The sequence below is a fragment of the Canis aureus genome, chromosome 12 (assembly GCF_053574225.1).
Source record: "Canis aureus isolate CA01 chromosome 12, VMU_Caureus_v.1.0, whole genome shotgun sequence".
NCBI classification, from domain to species: domain Eukaryota; kingdom Metazoa; phylum Chordata; class Mammalia; order Carnivora; family Canidae; genus Canis; species Canis aureus.
In genome coordinates this window covers 48,776,139-48,798,982 of record NC_135622.1, presented here as the reverse complement: position 1 = coordinate 48,798,982, position 22,844 = coordinate 48,776,139, and the positions used below count along the sequence as shown (strand labels likewise).

At 39.3% G+C, this 22,844-nt stretch overlaps 1 long non-coding RNA gene across 9 annotated transcripts in view; it reads left to right on the top strand.

Moving 5' to 3' along the window:
* Positions 1-14,930: 14,930 nt before the first annotated feature.
* Positions 14,931-22,844, top strand: part of LOC144281158 (uncharacterized) — a 366,474-nt gene continuing 358,560 nt past the window's right edge. For 2 of the 9 annotated variants that reach the window (XR_013349640.1, XR_013349633.1), the window contains exons 1-2: positions 14,935-15,133; positions 21,354-21,451. This is a non-coding gene — a long non-coding RNA (uncharacterized LOC144281158). Of the gene's footprint in view, positions 15,134-21,353; positions 21,452-22,844 lie in introns of all 9 variants that reach the window. The other 7 variants (XR_013349635.1, XR_013349641.1, XR_013349638.1 and 4 more) reach the window with 6 other exon arrangements.

The following is a 22,844-nucleotide window of genomic DNA, read 5'->3' as shown; positions in this document are numbered from 1 at the left end:
TGCTCCGAATGAATCCTTTCAGGCTGCTTACAGAGAAATTTTGAAAGGGCAATATTATCACTGACAAAAACTGCAGCATCTTAGCAATTTGATATCCAGAAAGCTGAGCAGGGAGGCAGAACATAATGACAGAGTTTTACCTATAGCAAAGCCATTAAAGGTCGCCTACTGTAAGGACAGCTGAAATGGAATTTGTTTTCAAATTATAAGATTAAAGAACGTTCCTTGAAGAAAGTATTATTATACAGTGTCAAAAGAAAGAGAGAGATTAAAATGGTTGGAAGATGCAATCACAGCTGAGATAAATTCTACTTTCTCTGTGGTTTGCACACCCTGCAGTCTCTCCGCCTCAATGGGTTGGGTGGGTTGGAGAAATTAGCAAGTGTTCCTCTCTCCACACAGATCTTTCCCCCACTGAGAGTTCTTTTCCCCTCTGGTCTTACTGAAAACACACTGCCTACGAGGGAAACCATGTGGAGGAATGGCGGGTTTCTTTGTTAATGGTGCCCATTGGAGAGGACAACATTAAAAATTCTTTAAAATGAAAGGGGCAATTTTGAGTTTCCAAGTCATTAGGCAGGTTTATGACTTGTCCATTTGCAAAGGAGCTGATGGGACTCTCCACACAACCATTTCACTTAACATTGGCTCCTCTCACACATGGCTTTTTCTCAGCGCCCCCCACCCCCCCAAACCCAGAATTTCTCTGGTATAGGCTAACTAAAGCTGCCTTTGGAACACATGGGGAAAGCCTATCCTGCCTTCTCTGCAGCACCATTTTACTTAAAACGTTATAAGACATTAATACGAATGTAGAGGACTTTTCACAATGAGCAAGTTAAATCCAATATAAACCTGTTCAATTACTACTGTCAATTCTAGAACATGTATCATGCATAAGTTCTTTATAAATATTAGCTAAGAATGAACCTAAGAAATGATACTGGTTCTTTCTGCATTTTAAAAATATTTGAATATATTCCTTGAAAACAAGCTTTGTCTTTATGTGAGACTTTCTGTAATGGACACAGTTTGTTCAAACTTAAACAACAGAGTGGCAGGAGACAGGATGATTATGTAATTTGACTATTTGTAATATAATAAATAATAATGTACTATTGTGAGCTCAGAGCGATTGACGGTTTCTAAATATATTGTCAAAGTGATCATCCAGTTCTTCCTTATTTGAAATACCTACTCAGGACAAAAATACCTACTCAGTGGTCATTGAAGATTCTTTGTGCCTTTTTGTCTTCCTGTATGGATCAGTTTCCTCCAGTTTCCTTGCTATCCTGTGCCCTTCTCAAATGTTAGTTCTCTGCGAGGTTGTCCACACACACCATTTTTTCCCTCAGTGCCTATGCAGTGAGTAGGAAATTATGGAGAGTTGCTGCAGAGCTGAGGCCAAAGTCAAGCTGCCTGAAGACCAGAGAGAAGCTGTTTGGCAAGGTCTTGACCCAAGAATGGTGGGTCATCTTGCTTTTCCTTCCACTATCTTGGTTGGAAATAACCACAGCATTAGTGACAGCACAGTAAAGCCCCTGGAATATCCCTGCTGTGGGACCAATACTCCAAAGTGTGTTTTCTACCTCAGTCAATGAAGCAACAGCTATTGCTTTTGTGCTCTCCTGGGGAATTGAGAGCATCTTCAGGAAGAAACCATTGGCTCTCCTCCACACCCACAAAACAACAACAACAAAAAACTTGAACAAGGTAATTAAAGAGTTACTTAGCTGAGGACCTTGGTCTCCTCTAGAGCTGTTTTTTTCAACATCAATGGTCTGATGCCAGGTCTGAACCTGCCTTTTAATGTCATCCTTGTCTCTCTTATGTTCATTTTATCTTTTATTTTTTTGCATTAAATATTTTTGTAAGTTTTTATTTAAATTCCAGTTAGTATACAGTACAGTATTAGTTTCAGGTGAACGATATAGTGGCTCAGCACTTCCATACAACATCTGGTATTCATCACAGAAAGTATACTCCTTAATCCTCATCACCTATTTAACCTATCTGCTCACCCATCTCCCCTCTGGTAACCATCAGTTTGTTCTCTGTAGCCAAGAGTCCATTTTTGCCTCTCTCTCTCACACACTCCTTTTTCCCTTTATGATCATTTGTTTCTTAAATTCCACATATGAGTGAAATCATATGGTATTTTTCTTTCTCTGATGGACTTATTTCACTCAGCTTATATTCTCTTACTCCATCCACATTGTTGCAAATGGCAAGATTTCATTCTTTTTGATGGCTGAGTGAAATTCCATTTTATGTATACCACATCTTTTTTATCCATTCATCAGTTGCTGGGCATTTGGGTTATTTCCATAATTTGGCTATTGTAGGTAATGCTGCTATAAACATTGGGGTGTATATATATCTTTGAATTAGTATTTTTGTATTCTTTGGTTAAATACCTAGTAGTATGATTGCTAGATTGAAGGAGGATGTAGAGAAAGGGGAACCCTCTTGGACTGTTGGTGGGAATGCAAACTGCTGTTCTATTCCCTTTAACTTCCCTTTTTGCTTTCAATATCATCCAAAGTGGATCTTGGAGTTCTGTAACCAAACCCAAGTCCATCAACCTAATGTGTAGCTAAGACGATCTCTGAAACATCAAGTATGTAGCAAGGAAAGTTTATTCGAGAGGTAGTCAAACGAGGAGATGAGAAGGCAGACCTCAAGTCCACCTCCCCAAAGAGGGAGAGAAAAAAGTTTTTGTAATCAAAGCGGTTGAAATTACATAACTGATGAAAAGGGTGAGTAGACTCATGACTATTTGTGAGAAAAGGTGGAGCATCCACATTGAGCAAACATATAACATTCATCCCATCTTTACTTTGGGGTGAAGACTTAACATCAGAAGGAAGTTATCTTAGAACAAGGAGACGGGGCTCTGGGCATCATCTGAGAGCCCATATAATCTGTATGGGGTCTTGAGTAAGGAATGTGGGGCCTTTTTTGTTCATAGGCTGGAACTATATCAGTTGACTTTGAGTCCATGCTTCTGCAGAGACAGCTAGAGAATTTCATTAACCCTCTGGGGCATTGTTTCAATTCTAGTACCCTGGTTAGGAAATCTGTCCTGTGTCATGGAGATCCCAATGAATAGACAAAATTTGTCTATAGTTCTTTGTGCAGGTTTCAGGTTTGGAGGTCAGGCTTATAATTTTATTTTCTTTCTTATTTGTCTCAGTTTAGAACCAATCAAGAAAATAGGAAAAAAGAAAGAATCGGAGAAATGGAGATTAAAATGTCAACTTTATTAATCATAAGTCTGAATTTGAGAATATGAATTAGGCAGCTATGAATTACGAATTACATCTTCTAGTATTTCCTTCCAAGTCTACCATACCATAGGGAGGCTGGACATACCAAATAGGTGCTCATATCTGTTGTTATAGTAGGAAGAATTTGAGATACCTGCGGTCCTGGGTCCTTAACCTGTGGACTTGCCACAGGGAGTAGGAGTAGAGCAGAATTCATCCATTGTGGTGTGAGACAGTAGAGAGATTGAGGAGGGAAGGAGGGAGAGAGGAGTACTAAGACATTTACATTCAGTTGGTTACACAGTGATGGTTTTATACACAGTACCTAGAAAAAGTAGTAATAGTGAATGGTATTTTAATGGGTTTTCAAAAACACTGTCAAAATAAATACCTTAGACTTCTATAAACTACATGTGTGTGTTAAAATACAAGGACAAACTCTGAGTGAAGAATAATGGGTAACTCCATGCCAGTAGGATTTAAGAGGAGAGATAAAGAAGACTTGCTTGATTGGACAGAAAAAGAACAACATACTTTAAAAGTATACTTTAGTTTTATCAAAAAGAATTTAAGGTAAAAAAGCACAATAGTGATAAAGAGGGACACCTCATAATGAAAAGGGGAGATCAATGGACAGCAGTTATAGGTATTTATCAACATAGCTTTCAATCATATAAAAAAAACTTAGAACAGATTTAAAGTATTAGAATAACATATCAAGCTTGATGTTAAAGATACAGTAGATAGAGAATATGCATTTTTCTCAAGGCATATAGAGCATTCATGAAAATGAACTATACATTATGTCACAAAGGAAGTTAAAAAAATCCAAGAAAATCATCTGTGAACAGACTGGTAAAAGAAGAACTTGCCAATTGGACTTGTGCTACCGAATATTAAAGCATTTTATAAAGCTGTAGTAATTAAAACAGTGCAGCATCAGCACCAGGGAAAGCAAGTGGATGAGTGAAACATAATTGGAAAACCAGAAACAGACTGAAGCTTCTAAAGGAATCTGGTAGATGATAGAGGAGCGCTTCCCTAGTCAGTGGGGAAGAATGATTTGAGGTTGGAACAATTGGCTTTCCACATGAAAATAAAAATAAACTTCATGTCTATCTCTTATAAACAAAATAAATTTCAGATAGATTAAAGGCTAAATAAAAGATGACCTTAAAACTCTTAGAAGAAACTTTTGTCAACGTTTCAAATGATCCCAGGAGAAGAAAAAGAATTCTTAAGCAAAAACCCATAAGGAAATATTGATATATTTGGTTCAAAATTTATAACTTCCACATGACCAAAGATGCCATGAGCAATCTAAGCATGAAATAACAGGCCTGGAGAAGATGTTTGCCACACGTATTAACTGACAATCTAGAATGCATTTTAAATATTCTACAAACCGTGAGGTACAAGACAACCTAAAATGTGGGCAAAGGATAAAAATAGGCAGTGCATGAAAGAAGAAACCTAACTATGGAAAGTTAAACAGGTTTTTGCTAGTAATCAGATGAATATAAGTTAAAATAATAAAATGCCATTTTACAATCGATAGATCAACAACACCATTTAAAAAGATGAGGATCTCAGGTGTTAGCATGTACGTGAAGATGTGAGAACTCCCTTAGACTGCTAGTGGGGGTATGAATGGGCAAAGCTGCTTTAGAGGAACATTTGATATTATCCAGCATGTTTGACAGTACACATCCTCTGACCCACAATTTGGCTTCTAGTTACATGCCGAGAAGCTCTTGCACATGTGAAATAAATAGGAGACATTCATTAAAATGCTTAATATAGCACTGCTTGAATAATGAAAAACTGAATGCAAATTAATGGTCTATAGATCAAAGGTATAGTATTTATAGAATGAAATACTTCCATCTATCTGCCTATCTTTATAGACCTAAATGTCTTAATTTTGAATGAAAATAGCAAGTTGCAGTAAGATAGGTACGCTGTGTTAGCATTTAAGTGACTCTTCAAAACACACATAAACATTACTGTATATAGTTTTGTGGGCGTCCATATGTGGAAAAGCATAAAAATGTAAACCTGTTATGATACCCAGGAAAGTCATGACAGAAATTGCCCATTTTTTTGTCAATAAAAAATAAAAAAAGATTAAACCCCGTCAATGGGCTAAGTTCATTGCTAGGCTTATGGTGGCACTCAGTAATAATGACTATTCTGTACAAAAGGGGTGAAAGGAATCCGTTTGTTGGGATTTGATATATATGTAAAGAAGAACTGAAAGTTTACCAAGTAACTATGACAGTCACCTTTGGCATGGACTCCTAGGTCTTTTCCTCCTCTGTACTTTGAGGAAAAGAAAATTTAAACAGTATATTGTTTGAACTGCAAGCAAATAGTGGTATAAGAGGTAGTGGGATATTGTCAGAATAAGTTTCCATATTTTTTCTGTGAGTCTCTAGACTTCTGGTAAAATCTCAATGCCTAGATATTGATCATATTGGCAAAAATATAAAAGCTTCTTATTGTTACATGCCTAGAGCCTGACAGTATGTTCTCTGGGGGCAAGATTTTTCTTTTGTCAAATCAACAATATCATCCACAAATACAAAGTCTGTTGCCAGTTTATTTAATGGGTCTTTCATGAAGGTGCATTCAAACTTATGAATTCTACTGCCATAAATTCTTTTAAGTATGGAAGAAGAATCCTGGTCTTATAGATCTTCAGGGGCAGTATGCTCTCAGCGATCATCAGGTTCTATATACTCAAAGTTCAGTCTGTGGTCCAGTGCATCGGCATCACCTAGGAGATTGTTCGAAATGCAGGATCTCAGATCCCACTCCAGAACTACTGAATCAGAATCTGAATTTTAACAAGGTCCCTGGGTGATTTGTATGCACACTAAATTTTGAAAAGCACTGATCTAGTCCAGTGGTTTCCAAATCTGGCAATGAATGATATGGATAGCTTTTAACATATACTTCCTTGTGCCTCACTGCCATAAATTCACATTCTTCAGTAGGTGTATAATGAAATCCAGGAGTTTCCATTTTAAATTTTGAAATAATTTCAAATTTACAAAATAGTTTCAAGAAGATTAAAAAGCACCCCTCCTTTGGTACACACACTGGATTATTTGAGAATAAGTTGCCTAAATACAGCCCCATCACTTTCAGAAAACTTTAGCATATATTTCCTACAGTTGAGGATATATATATATATTTTTTTTTGTATAACAGCAATGCAACCACCAAAATCAGGAAGTCAGCATTGACTTATTACTAACACATAATCATCTGACACCATTTGAGCTTTTCCAATTCTTACTGTAATGTCGTTTATAGGAAAAGCATTTAATCCAGGATGGTAAGTTAAATTTAATTGTCTTTTTTTTTTTTAGGTTCCTTGAATCCAAAACAGCTTTTTGGACTTCCCTTAACTCTTCATGACCTAGACAATTCTGTAGATCATAGGCTGGTTGTTTTTGTAGACTATCCCTCAGTATGGATATGTCTGAAGTTTCTCCACGATTAGGTTTAGGTTAGGCATTTTCCCCCCAGGAACGTCACATAAGTGATGCTTGTGGTCTTCATTGCATTTCACCAGGTGTTACATGATTTCTGTTTGTCCTGCTACTGGTGATATTCATCATGATCTTTGACTAAGTGGATGATTGCCAGGCTTTTCCACTGTAAACTTCTCTTCTTCCCTTTATAACCAGTAAGCAAGTGTTTTGAGGAGAGGTATTTTGAAGCTATCACATGCCTCATCACACTTTAATGTACTAGTTTTAGTTTCCATTGATATTTCTTGGCTGAATTAATTACTGCTATGACGTTTGCTATATAGTGATTGTCAAACTGCATCATTCTTTCTACATTTATCCATTGACATTGCACAGAAAAATTTGTCTTCTCTCCATTTTTTTACATATAACAGGATAGACTCATGAATTCCTGTTTTATTTATTGGGTAATAATCTGTTACTATTTATTTTATTACTTACTTACTAACTTATTTATTTATTCATTTATTTTTAAGTAGGCGCCATGGCCAGCATGTAGCCCAGTGTGGGGCTTGAACTCATGACCCTGAGATCAAGATATTAGCTGAGATCAAGAGTTGGATGCTTAACTGTGCCACCCAGGCACTCCGTGACTGTATTTATTTTGATACTTAAATTTTCCCAGGTTTGGGTAGAAAGAGCCCCTTTGAGTTGACCCCCATGTCTTTTTGATGTGTTCCCAATTATTCATTGAGCATCTCCTCATTTTCTGGTGCAAAAAGATTATCCAATCTCATCTTGTACTTTTCCTGATCCAGCCTTAGGTTCAGCTATTTCTCCAGGGGATCCTGGCTTCTTTTAGTGGTATAGTTTAGATACCAGGAGCTCAGTGCGAGGTGTGTTCTTTGTTACTGGCTGTCACTGTTGCCAGTTCTCAGTGGGCAGAGCTAGGGAATATATGCATGTATACAAACACATCTATACAAATCTCTCTGTATATATGATTAAATATATGTTGAAAACCATGAATTCATACCTCAAACTTCAATTAGAATTTAGCACATCTGTGTTAATTATAGTTATTCTTTCTTTTCCTTTCCATATTTGTAATTTCATTTCCCAACTGGAAGAAACTTGTTCATCCCATGATCCTTTGTAATACTTCCTTATTTGAAAAATTACCCCTATACACAACTGAGTGTCCTGCCACTGGCACCATTCTCCCATGGCTCTCTTGATCTTTAATATTTCACGCCAGACTGCTGCCATTGCCGTTCCATTGGATTGATGCCCTTCTCACTGTGGTCCTAATTTCCATGCTGAGCTGCTGTCACTACCCCCTGTTCTTTTTTTTTTTTTTTAATTTAAATTCAATTAGCCGACATAGAGTACATCATTGGTTTCAGATGTAGAGTTCAGTAATTCATCTATTGCATATAACACTCCGTGGTCATCACATCATGTGTCCTCCTTAATGCCTGTCACCAGTTACCTCATCCTCTCATCCTCTCTGGCAATACTCATTTTGTTTCCTAGAGTCAACAGTTTCTCATGGTTTGTCTCCCTCTCTGATTTCTTCTCATTCAATTTTCCCTCCTTTCCTCTATGATTCTCTGCACTATTTCTTATATTCCACATATGACTGCCTCTTTGTTGTTCTTGCATGGTTTCCTCACTCAGCCAGGCTCTGATACCTTTTGCCAGGCTGCACAGAAGCTTTCCTCACCCTTTTTCGACCTCTAACACCAGATTTCAGGCTGCTGTTACTGCCCTGTTCACGGCTCCTCACTGTATGCAGGCTCTGACACAGCAGCTGGGTTTCTACTGCCCCTGTTTCCCCTGCCCAGATATCCTTCTTGCCCCGCTGAGACTGCAACATTGGGCTGCCTCCACCTCCACCGCCCTCCTCATAATTTTCCCTTGGGCCAGTATCTCTTTTCTCCACTTGGTCTCTGATATTCCATATCAGATTATGTACTCTCTCCTCCGCATGAAGCCCACCCACATGGCTTGGCTCCACCTTGATTCCATATTTTTAAAACAAGCTCTTTGAATAATTTTTATGAACAAGTCCAGCAGTGAATTTACACTGGCATGTTGGCGTCCATTTTGTAGTTCAACCTCTTACCCATTGTCATGATTTTTTGCTTTGTGTCTAAGATTTTCTTTGCTCTTATTCCCAAACTTTTTTTGTGAAAGGAAACCCACACAGTTCCTTACTAGCAAGGTCTTTTAGATCTGAGGGTTTTATTCCTTCTCTTATTATTCCTTGGTCTACTCACTTTAGGCAAAGAACAAATATGAACATATCAAGGTAATCATCCTATTTCTCTCTAAATCTTCTCTTTTATAGTCTCCAATTTTCTAGGTCTATTGACATTTGCTTTTACGTCACAGTTTTAAAATTCTTTAATATTTTGTTCATTTTTGTTGAGAATGTTTTAGGTTACTAATATTTTTCTTAAAATGTACCTACTGGTATAGTGACTTTACCTCCTTTAACTTGAAACATATACCTCAGTTAATTTAGCCCATGACCTGTCCAGTTTTCTAGCCCATACCTCAAATAGCTTGTATTTCTGTTCCCTAAAACGCTTAGATCTCTCCTTCATAGAACTCTTTATTAAAAAAAAAAAAGAAATTCTCTAGAATTCAAAGTGATTTGGCATTTAATGTATAAACGAGGTTGTCGGGGAAATACATAAAATTACTGGTTGGTTCTTAAGACCTTCTAAAACTTTTATTTAATCACCAAAAAATATCCTGTGCTTTTGATATTTATAATCAGCTTATAATTAATGGAATACTTACAATGACCCAGCTTTTTAACATTCTTTTAATTATAGATTTATTATTACTCACTTTCCACAGATTACATTAAAGAGGAGAATCTTTATATTAACTTACATTGGATCCATGATTTAGCAATAAATAAATTAAAAAAAATTAGATATAACCCCAACATATAAAATGTATGAAAGTGGATCTGCTCTTCTTGTAACTTGCAACACCATCTTAGTTTTTCCCTTATCTCCTGAAGTATTTCCTGGGGCCTTTACAGAATATAGAAGATGCACTAGATGGATTATCAAGGAGCTTCAAAATATATTGAACAGTCATTTTGCCACAAATAGCTGGTTTGAAAGTGCAGCTTCCATTACTAGCCTAATAGATCCCTTGTCTGAGTGCTAGAAAATGTATTTATTAAACTCTAAGCCTAGCTACTGTCAGGATGAATTGGTTGTTCCTTAATAGGAAGGTGATGATTGGAATAAGTCACTTAGAAATGTCAGACAGGCCATCCATTCTCCCTTCCTCCCTCCCACCCACCCATCCATCCATCCAGATTGTTATAAAGAGTTAAGATCTCTCACTGGTTGTAGAGCAAATGTCCTGAATTCCTTAGAGGAGTGCCATTAGCCAAGTCCTTTGGTTTATTATTCTCAAGTGTCTTGTGGATAGTGGATACTATCACAATTCACATGATCTCCTGTCATTGTTCCAGATCAGGCTTTTTTGTGGGGTCCTTCTCTTTGGGTGAGGGACAGGATATTCATTACTTTTCATGGGGCTTTGGTCTTATATATTCAGGTAGGCTCTCTGTCTCAAAGGTCAAATCTATTCTGATTTTCATCACTTTCTTCTTCAATCTTAGATACACAGTTACACATTTTAATGGATATTCCAGTCAAGTTTCTATAACAGAGAGTTGATAAGGGAGGGCAAACTAGCATTTGTTAAGCAACTTCTATGCATTAGACAGTATATTAGGTGATCCCTTACCTCATCCCATGCTTCTCTCATAGTTAGTGCTTTTTCATCCCTCTACCTTAGTTTCAGTGTTATCTAGGACTACTTGACCTAATTAGGTCTCTTTCCTGCTTTTTAAAAAAATTTTTGATCTATTCCATTATAATTTTATAATGATCTCCTTATCATCTTATAAACCTGTAAGATATAAGTTATTTGAAGGTTTGGTTATGGCTACTGGATAAGTTACTTATCTTGTGAATTTATTCAAGTATGAAGAACAGTGTGCCATTAAGACCTCCCTCATGGAATTATTAGGGATCTGAAATTAGTTAATAATGTAAAGTTCTTACAACTGTGGCTGATACTTACTATATGCTTACTCCTACTACTCTTCTACAATTTCTTCAACTGCAATAATACCTACTATTATTACTACTATAACTATTGCTAACACTTGCTTGTTAGAGTGTTCCAACATAGAAAGGATGCTCAAAAATATTTTTTAATGAATTAATGCCCAGTCCTCAGCCATTGTATAGTAATATTGTGAGGAGAATGAGGCTCACAGAGAAAAACACCTTGTCCAAGGCTACCCAGAGATGAAATGAGACAGAGTCAGCCCTATCTGACCCTCGTGTGAGTGTGATTTCTATGACTTCCACTCTTCACAATTTTTTGTAGCAGGGATTTTATTTATACCATTCTATCCTCCATAAATATCATCCATAATTGAAGTCTTGTAAAAAAAAAAGGCTTTAAGGATTCTGGTCTGGGCGATGGTAAACTGGTTACATGGCCTTATTAAGAGGGTAACTTAAGTATGAGCCTCCATCCTCCCTTCCCCTCACTCAGCCTGGAGTGCCCTGATGCTGTCTCTCAGGAGACTTCACATAAGCTTGGAGTGTGAGAGCTGGAGTCTGATGCCAAAGTCCTCACCCCCATAGACTGCTCAGGAGCACATTTCTCTTTCCCACCTGCTCTGTGAGCCATGCTTGGCTGCCGTGGCCTCCCTGGGGCAGGCATTGCCTCATCTGACAGGCCATAATTTGGGTCATTACACTCTCCCATGGACAGTAATGACATTTTTTTCTTTTCTAGACATGACCGCTGTGCGGTCACCTCATGGGAGGGTGAATTGATTACTCCTTTTCCTTGGCTCCTGGCTGCACCTGGCCCATGCTGGTGGTGGCAAAAGTGGGCTTCTAAAGGCCCCTTTTAGTCAAATTTCCTGTTTGGTGGCACTGGTCTTGGCAGAGGTGCTCTGCACTGTGGAAGGGAAATTTAGAAGGGTCACACCTTGGGTCAATGTGATTTGGGAATAGTGTGGAATTGGCAAAGGCCACGAAGGGAGTGCCTTTGCTTAAAAATAGCTCTACATTTTACCCACAGACGTGCATTTGCATTAGTAAGTTCTAGGGGAGTGTAAGCTCAGAAAAGTACCCCTTAATGAAAACTGTTAGAGCCACCTGGTTTAGGTCAGTAGCCTTCAAGAAATACATTTTAGGGATGCCTGAGTGGCTCAGTGGTTGAGCATCTGCCTTCGGCTCAAGGTGTGATCCTGGGGTCCTGGTTGGAGTCCTGCGTTGGGTTCCTGCAAGAAGTCTGCTCCTCCCTCTGTCTATGTCTCTGCCTCTCTTTCTGTGAAATAAATAAATAAATAAATAAATAAATAAATAAAATATTTTTAAAAAGAAATATGTTTTAATAAAGACTAGAGAGGGAGAAAAATGAGCTTCATGGAAGAGCCAGTCTGTGAGGAATTTGGAGGAGTATGGAAGCAGCCAGAAGGCAGAGCAGGTCCTGCTGGTCCTGTATGTGGGAGACGGTCACAGAAGGAGAAGCATGACAGTAAAAGATGCATTTAATTCTCACTTTACCTTAGAATGCTGTCTAAATTTTCAGCTTTCCCCAAAGCGACACTTAGAGAGATGGTGTGTTATGATGGATTAAACAACTGACCTTGGGGTCAGAAAAAAATGGGATCCAGTCATGTTCTGCCAATTACTCCCTTAGGAACGTTGGCAAGATGTCATACCACTCTAAGCAGTTTTCTTCTCTGTCAAATGAGGGAATTGCTCTGAGTTTCTTAGAGTCCTTCGCAGAGTGTTTTATGACTCTAAGAAGTAGCCATATTTCTATAAAACTGCCAGACTGGGTGCCAGCCTGCCTATGGCAGATGCTTCTTATCTTCTGGGTCTGGAAACACTGAACTGCAGGTGACTCTGGGTCCCAAATGCATTCACTTTTGGCTCCTTACCCAAGGTTATGACTGTGTTAAATTAACATTTGTCAAGTGGAGCACAGGGTGCTGGATGGTGACCCTCAGTTCAACAACAGACCACAAGAGAAATTGAAATAGAGAAGTTGATTACTCAGAGGTTCTAGAAAAAAAGAACCAGGCACACCTTGAGGGGCCGCATGAGGAGGTCAAGATAGGGTGCTGGGGGGAGGGGTTGTACCTGAGGCTCATGCCTTTGTTATAGTATGTGAGTGGAGTGCTTTGGGGTTCCTGGACTGGGGCTAGATTGATGAATTTAAACAAAAAGTGTATGGTATTGGTGAGCACCACTGAATTCCTATTTAAGTAGCACATAAGACAAACAGACCCTGGGAGGCAGGGGGACTGCTGCTCACAGGGCTGTTGGGGATGGACAGCCTATTATGAACTTAACATTTGTTATGACTCTTGGCTGCAATGTAGGGCATGCACTAGCATGAGTTGCTAATATCAGTGTAAGGTCCCTGCAGGTCACTTGGCCACACAAAGTGAATATAGAGGCAGCAGCTACATGGAATAGCTTAGCTCATCTCGCAACACCAAGTATTGGTTATGTGTGTGAGACCTGGGATTTAGCTATCTGCCAAACTCTGGTCTTTTCTTTATCTCTCCTTATAAACCCAATTTTCAAACTGCCAGGAACATATCTTTTTTACCAGTTCCTTAATTAATGAGTTTTTTTTTGTCTGAATTGCTTTAATGTTTAGGAATGACTGGCTATTTTTTTGTCTTTTAAGTGGTTCCCCTACAAGTGAGAAGTGGGATTAAGAGTGGCTTGGATTCCTGGGTACAACTATTTTCCCCTCTGAGAGTGTCTAACTGGAACTTTAGACTCTGGAATATCCTCTAAAGGTTGGTTCTTCCTCTTCATAAACATCTAGTGCTTAAAATGACTACTGTCAGCAGAAGCCAGGACATATTACTCTCTTGAAATACGATCTCTGGATTCCCTGTTTTTTTTAGCTCAAGTCAGTGTATGTGAGAGAGGAAATAACATAGTGGTTATTTGTTTTATTTTACTATTTATAAATGATTTTATTTTAAAGGGAGAGAGGGAGCAAGAGCAGAAGGGGCACAGGGGAGACAGACAGGGACAGATAGTCTCTTGAGCAGACTCCATGCTGAGCATAGAGCTGCTGTGGGGCTTGATCCCAGGACCCTGAGATCATGACCTAAATTGAAACCAAAAGTCAGATGCTTAGCTGACTGCACCACCCAAGTACCCCAAGAGAGTGGTCATTTAAATTACTGTAAATTAATATATCAAAAGTCATAGAAAATTTTGATAATTTGGGGGGTACTTTTGGGTTTTATATAGGGAAGTTAATAGGGGGACTGTTGCAATGTTGTGATTGAGATAGAGTCATAATTCCTGAGATTTGTTAGCAGGGGCACAGATAATTGTCAGCTCAGTGCTGCCCAGGGAGGTGCCAGTCACAGGTCAGAGATAGAGAAGAATATTATAATTCCTGGCATCCAAATAAGTGTGTATTATTTATTGGGGCCACTTCTTGGCCTTCTGCTTCTCCACCAAGTCAAACAGCATAGAAGAATCTCTTGTTGGCAGGTACCTTGGCATACAATTCTTGAAGACTCTCTCCTGGTTTAGAAACCCCACTGGCAGTGTTACTGACATATGGTTTGTTGAATACTTGAAGGGTTGAGAAACTTAATACATATACCTAAGGACAGGCTATGCCACTCAGCATTGCTAAATAGCTTGAGATATCAGGAAGCCACAAGTTAGGAAGACCTGAGAGCTGCCTCCCTATAACTCTAACTCGAGTTTTTGGAGCCATATACAGGTCTCCATGGCTACTCTTTAGAAAATTGAAGGCAGCACCCATGACCCACTTAGCTTCAGGTTTTCTCAAAGTTTGTCATCAAGACCTTGGTTTTGAATCTTCCCCCATCCTGGGGACTCAAAGCCTAATTAGTGTACTGAGATTTCCTACAAACATATCATATTTCTGCTCTAGAGTATAATAATCAAGACCCGACTATGTACCCAGGGTCACCTTAAAGGTGGCCTTCTGCTCTTGGGAAACGTGAAATGAAATCTGGACTTTGCTGTGGATGGTTGATTTGGCCTCTCTCATGTGACAGCATGAGACCTAATACCTCAGGGAAGAGAGGCAGTTCCGGGCTTCTGGTAGTGACACACGCACACACACGCGCGCACACACACACACACACACACACACATCTTGCGATAGGGTCACTGAAAAATACTGAACTTAATCTAGTGTCTTCTTCCATCCTCCATTTTGTAGAATACCGCCAGCAACTGTTAACTGTCCTGCCGAAGGGCATTTTAACTGACAGGAAACAGCAGTGAATTCTACCTGCAGGTATGGTTTGGAGTGGCTTTTGTTCCTGCTATCTCCCATTATGGAAGTTAGATGTGCTCCTTCCAGCATTTGTGGTTAACTATTGGAGGAAAGGACTTTACTTTTTCTGTCTCTTATTTTGTCCTCAGGTCTATTAAAATTTACAGTGTGATTTGGGACAAGTCCTTTGCCCCTGTCAAATGAGGAGATTGGATAGGGTCACTTCCTAGTTCCTTCTAGGTCTATTCTGCAGGACAGTTAGCTGGGACTTTGCATACCAGGGGCTGGCATTGTCACACTTGTCTGCAGTAGTTGGGCCATTGGTAAATAGCATGCTGTTGGGTGACTAATCCCTCTCCACTCCTGGTTTACAGTTTATTGGATGAAGATTTGGGAGCTCAAGAATCTTTATTTCAAGGTTTATGTATCCCCTCTGGGATTGTATGGAGAGTATGGAAAGGCAAACTGAGAATGAGCTGTATGAAGGAGATTTCTGGAACAGGGGTTGGGATCAATCCAAAGTGTCATCTCAGTGAACTCAGGGGGCAAGTCTAACCCCTAGGCTTCAGTTTCCTCATCATAACATAAAGATGGAGCCTAATGTCTCTGTCTCTTGAAACACTCTGATTGCAACATGTTCCCCTAAGAAAGTTTTGTATCTATTAGATCTGGTGCGGCCAGGAACTAACTTCCTAGGAGATGGTCTTACTTTCATGTGGTCATAGAGGAGCTGTTAGAAATCACTTGTAGTGAACATCAGATTTTGCCACTCGGAACCAGCCCCCTTTACTACTGAAGAACGTATTCCTCCAAATGTTGGGAGTTCTACTGTTTGACAACACCCAGGTATTAGCTCTCTTCAGGTATTGCTCTTGGCTCAAGAAAAGAGCCACCTCTCCCAAGGTTACTGTTCCCTTCATTGGAGGCAGACTTCATATAATGTTTGCATCCAAAGTCTAGATAAACTGGCCAGGGAAATTCAGAGGGACAACAGAAATTATAACCAAATATAGGAGGAACATGCACCCATAGGAGAATAGCATACATATGGGAATAGATTCTGAAGTAGCTGAATCAAGGAGGATGGAACATAGAGTTGAATGAGGGAGGGGGCTTATCAATATAGATACACTCTTCTGTGTTAAATCTTAAAGATTTAACAACCTGGTAAGACCCCCAGGAGATGGTTTTAATATGCTGTTAGGTAGCTCTTAGAAGCATGGAGATACTGATGGCTTGAATTAAGTAAGGCAAAAATACCAGAAGTGTTATGGCATATGGTGGATCAAAAGTCTCAAAAAAAAAAAAAAAAAAAGAGCAAGCTAGAATATAGTGTAAGGCTAGAAATGTACCATGTAAGGCTAAAAAACTCACCAGCTGGTTGTATTTAGTGGAAGAACCCAGAGGATGCACCATGTCTCAAAGCAATGAAATTTACTAGAAAGAAGGGCACTGGAACTCCACGATTGCACTCTCTAAAGACTGTAACTAACACTTGGAGAATTTAGATATTATGTTCACTAATAGCAATGGGATGATAAGATCCCCAAATAATCGAGGCCAGGGTGTGGTTCTTAATGCTCAGAAGGAAAAAAGGTGAAACAGTGATAATGAGGTAAGGTCAGAGAGGCAAATGATTACTGTGTCCCCAGTAGGTAGGATACATAAGTCTGAGAACCAAGAGGGAAGAGGACTGGTCCATCTCAGCCTCAGTCTCAAAAAAAAACAAAACAAAAAACAAAACAAAACAAAACAACAAAACAAAACAAAAAACAAAACAAAAACATTTGAAGGAATTAGTGTTTCCTGTTTCCACAACTTTGGGCATTGTAGGTTTTTTAGGTCCTGAAGAGAAGCTTGCACTAGGGAACTTAAGAGTTTCATTGAACACTGACCTTTAGCTGATATCTGGGTATTTTGTGCTCCTTGAGCCAGGGGGCCAACAGGCAAGGAGACGAGCTACCATCATGTCAGGGGCATCTGAACTTGATGAATCAGGAAGAGATAAGGCTTCTAGCACCTAATAGGGACAGGGAAAATATGTTTTGCACTTGGACTCTCTCAACACCCCTTTGCCTAATTTTAATAGTAAATGTACAAATATAGCAGCCAGGGCTTGAGAAAGGTCAGACCCCTTAGACAAGGGGGTCTGGGTCATGCCATCTAGATAGGAGAGGTGCAAGCTGAGAGTAAAGGGCATCTAGGATAGGTAGTGAAGGATGGAGATTATTAGTAGCAGTTGAGGCCTAAAGATCAGCTGAAGCAACAGAGGCTCCCATTTCTCCCACTATCATTCCTTTTATAACTTTATACTGGGAATAAGGACCCCAAAGAATCCTGGAGGAGCTGATCTCAGACCTTATATAAAGGGAATCTGTGAGGCACACAATGGAGTGTTGTTGACACAGAATTGCACTATTTACATGATCCTCTTAGGAGTTAGTTTAAGTAGCTTCTAGGCCTCAACTGTTAGTCTTTTCTAGGAACTTCCATCTACTACAGAGATGCCCCTTCCCATAGACAGACAGTATGCCTCCAAGGACTGACTGGTCATCGCAGAGACATAAAAACTAGCCTCCTCACCCCAACTGTGGGAATTCTGAAAGAACATACAGCCTTCTAGTTTCCCTGTGGAGTCAGCAAAGGCTTTTGTTGTGACTATATTGTGACCCAATTTCTCCCATTCCGGAAATCTCCCTTTCCATCTCCCACAGATTTGAGTCCTAAAAGCACTGCCTAATATTCTTTCTGTATGCTAACCTTCATCTCAGAGTTTACTTCCCAGCTAACTTGATCTATAGGAGTACTTTTTAAAATATTGAGCTTAGTATAAGAAGTATTATCATCATAATACATCACGATTATTATGTAGTGGGTGCTCAGTAAATACAGGTTGAATGCATTGAAGCCTGTCCATGATATTTTTATATGCCCATTGGTACAATCTCCTTAAAGAATTATTCATTTAAGGCATCAAGCTCTAATGTTGAACAAAATCATATAAATCCTGTCAGAAAGGAAAAAAGTGCCTTCCTTAGAAAAGAGCTGCATGAAGCAGCACTGTGTCTTTTGATGGATCTCCTTTGGCCTATGCTATGACTCATTTGCCCAATAAGCAATGATTGCATGTCTGTTCCACACCTATTTATGAACTAACCAAGGAGTAGTTATGCTAATTGTATACATTTTAGAAATTTAATCAAACCAACTCTGTCTGGCATAGCCTGTATCAGAGGTCAGCAAACTTTATATGTAAAGAGTCAGAAGGTAAATACTTATGTAAACAATGAAAGTAAAAATGTAAAATAGTAAATAATAAAAATGTGAAAATAGTAAAATAAAAATTTATTTAAAAAACATGTAAATTAAAATATTTTCGTATAAATAAATACCAGAGGCCACGTGGTCCCTGTTGCATTATTAATTCACTCTACTTTTAGAGTGAAAGCTGCCAGAGATAATATGTAAATGCATGAGAGTGTGTTCGAATAAAACTTAATTTACAAAAATAGTTGTTAGGTGAGATTTGGCCTATAGGGCATATTTAACCAGTTCCTGACCTAACTAATACACATAACCTTTAAAATGAGATGCCTCCTGGTTCTCACTGGCCAGGAATTAAAGATCTCCCATGTTGTAACACTGGATCACAGATTGGCCAATTAGGCAATCCAACCATTTTTTAGTTTTCCCAATCAAAAAATATGTATTGGACGTGTTTTATGTATAGATCCGAGGTATAAAAAGACATAATCCATGCCTTTTAGGGGCCAACATGGAAGTGGGGGTTGAGTCATAGTGGTACACAGTTTTTTTAAGTTTTACAAAGGATTCATGAGGGATAGAGTACAATGCAGAACCAGAGGAATGAGTGACAGATTTTTCTTTCACATCCTTTGAAAAACATAAAGCAGCATAATGTATCCATGGGCATGGTATACCTTACAGCTAGGTGTCAAAGGGATCTCTGATAAGGACCCAGCTGGAGGGTTAAGCAGGGGTCAGAACCATGGGTTTTAGTTTGAAGATAGTGGGAACAATAGGAGTTTTTAATCAGAAGGGTAGCATGGTGAGATTTGCATTTTGCAAAGTTTCCTTTGAAAGCAAATTGCCTGGTAATAGGATGGAATGGCATGAGTAACAAAAATAAAATGATAGTGCTTATCCTCTTTGGATATTATGTACAACTTTTAAATTATGTTTATTATTTATTTTCATTTAATCTTATGCAGTATAAACACCAAATGACAGAGGTTCCATTTCCTTCCCCATTTCTGCTTCCCAAGTACCTAGGATAGTATTGGACACATGATTGGTACTTAGTATTTGTTGAATGAATAAATGAATGAAAATTTCCCTTCCTGTGAAAAAGATGGTAATACGATTTCACTTTCAGCTTCATCAAAAGGCTGGAAGCAGTAAATATGTTTAGTAAATCGATTCACAACTATTTAGGATATAAGACAGACTATGGAAAATCTAATATGACATAGATTGACACATGCAGAGATTCAAACTGAGAAGCGTTAATAGTTATACAGGGGATAGCTCCCAAGAACAATCCATAAAGGAAGAGAACCCTGGGCCGAGGAATCTAGAAGTCTATACTTTTATCTTTACCTTGTCACTTACTTATTGGATGAACCTGGCCATGCCACTTCCCACTCTATTCCCTATGGGATAAGACTAACTCTTACTTATCTCAGTGTAGTCCAAAGGGTCTGATCCATAGTAAAAGCTCAGCAAGTATGTGTTGAACAGCTCTAATAGGAGTTAGGAGTGGACCCCTTATGGCCACAAAGTTGAGATACTGGCTCAGGATGGAAGGTAAAACCTACACGGTAAACCATCTCCTTTCATTTTTAATTGTACAATATTATGACCAGGGATCTCCAGCTTCTTCCCATATAATCATTTTCTGGCTCTGATAGAGGTTCCTAAATGCAGATTCTTGTTAGCAGAGAAATTTAGATCCAGCTGAGTACTATATCTATAAGCCCAAGTCCTTCTAGAGATGCAGAAGGCAACTCAGGAGTCTTAGTGTTGAGGCAGCTGCTAAGATCTGGTTCTCTCACTACAGAAAACAGCTTTTGTTTAAGGCTCTCTTAGCTAGACCAGCACTTCCCAGACACCATGGTTGATCGCAGATCCCTAGGACAGTCAGACTGTATGGAGTTTAAGGAGCACTACAGACCATTCCCTCATAGGAATTATCCTAGTCCCGCTCTTGGAAGATTTTCCCTATTGAGTTTTTCTCTATATGCTTGGTTCTCTGTATTGAAATACTTTGTATGTGAATTTTGCAGTTAAAACAACTTAAGAAAGCCCACAGAAAGAGAGATGCTAAATGTTTCAGAAACGAAGGAACTGTGCAGGCCAGAATCAGAAGTCATTTCCAAACTGGTTGGGACAAAAAGGGAAATGAACTTTTCTGTTTCTACCATGTCTGTCCTGTGGTTGCACTTGACTTCAAAACAGCCTGCTGGGAAAAAGTCTTTAGGCACACTTCAGGTAGCCAGGAGTAAGGAAGTTATGTTTCCTTTTTCTTTAATTAGTTGTAATGGTCTAGGGCTGAAACAATGGGCAGGGGAGTGAAATTTAGGTATAGGGAAGGTAAGAGTACAGGTTGTACCATGAGGATGTGGTCTTGCATTTATTCATACTCCTCAAGCACCTTCCTAGGCCAGGTTCTGGCACCAAATAGAAAACTGGTCCATGTAAGGTATCTCTCCTGAACAAACTCATGGTGTACCAGTGAAAGGGAAGTGCAACCAGTTATAACAATGCATCAGATGTTTGCTTCAGGAAGGCCCCAACAAGGTACTGGGAGAGCGCCAGCTCTGTGTATTTGTTTCTCAGCCAGAGGCAAACTTTTAGACCACATCTGGTAAATTGGTGGAGTTGGTACTGCAGAAATGGGGAAAGAGGTACTACAGAAATGGAAGAATGAGGGCCCTCATGAGAGAGCTCATTCTGAGAGAAGAATGATGAGGAAAGGGCATGATGGGGTTGGTCCCACTAAGAAAACCTTAGTCATGGAAAGATAATTCTCATTACAGTCTGGTATCTGTCACCGATGGGTGAGTGGAAGAGGGAAGTACAATTGGACTACATGTTCTATTTAAATATGCATGGATCATTGGGGTGCAGGTTGCACAGCTGGAGTGTTAACCTAACCAGTGGAGTTCTCATGCCAATTCATAATGGCTTATAAGAGCTGTCCATATTCATCTCTTTCTAGTGCCATTACTGTGGTAGCTCGAAACTAGCCATGGTTGGAATATTTACACCATAGAAATTGTCAAGCAGATAAGAGCCGTTTTGTCCCCTGGAGAGCTGGTTAGTAAACATTTATCAGCATATCATTAACAAAATGTGGGGATCCCTGGGTGGCACAGCGGTTTAGCGCCTGCCTTTGGCCCAGGGCACGATCCTGGAGACCCGGGATCAAGTCCCACGTCGGGCTCCCAGTGCATGGAGCCTGCTTCTCCCTCTGCCTGTGTCTCTGCCTCTTTCTCTCTCTCTCTCTCTCTCTGTGTGACTATCATAAATAAATAAATAATAAAAAAAATAAAATTTAAAACAAAATGTTTGCAGTCAACAAGGTCAAAGAGAAAATTTTATCTCCAAAGCAGTCCCTGACCACAGTACTACTGGGCATGTTGAAGTTCTAATACAAGATTTTTCAAAATGTGCACTGCAAAACACTAGCCTTGCATACTTTTTGGAATTTATACTGCATACTAGCATATCAAAGGCTCTGAGGAATTTACATAAAGAAACATGCTTAATTTTGTTTGATTTAGAGCAGGGCTTTCCAGACTTTAATGTGTATATGATTCATCTGGGAGTTTTGTTAAAATTATGGTCTTGGGTAGAGCCGAGTTTCTACATTTTTCAGAAGATACCAAGCAATGCTGATCCTGGTGGTCTAAGGACCACATTTGGAGAAACAATAGTTTAGAATCCCTCAACTGGCTGCCCAGGTGGCTCAGCACTTTAGCCCTGCCTTCAGCCCAGGGTCTGATCCTGGAGACGAGGGATTGAGTCCCATGTTGGGCTCCCTGCATAGAGCCTGCTTCTCCCTCTGCCTGTCTCTGCCTCTCTCTCTCTCTGTGTCTCTCATTAATAAATAAAATCTTTAAAAAAAATAGAATCCCTCGACTTACTTAACCATGGAATCCAGGATTAAAAAAAATCTATAGAACATATGTGGTATTCTATAAAACTCCATTCTGGGAGAACACTTTGGGAATATTGCTCAAATACATTAGTGTTGGTATATTGGGGTACTGAGGTAGTGAACAAGTCCTGTGGAGATTACAGTGTCTCTAGAGTATCTCCAGGCTGTGGAGTTCACAAGATCATGAGATGACTCTAGAGAGACCACAGTTTTCAGGGGAAAAGCAGTAGAGCATGATGGAAAAGACTGCCAGAACAGAGGTGGAGACTGGGTTTCCACTGGAGGCAGATTTATCCAAGAGCACATATGAGGCATTGTGAGACATAGGGAACAGCCAGAAGGTCATTGTGGGAATTCTTGGCAGGGGCTGTGTTTCTACATCATGTAGATGGTAGTGTGAGGAAACAAAATATTAGACATTACTGTGAATATCACTAGTGTGTACCCACAGGCTCATAAAGAGTGGCCAAAATGAACAATATTTCTCAGAGGGTATTTGGGACAGTTTCTCAGAAGAGGTGATAAGTTCTGTCTTAAAAGATGAATAGA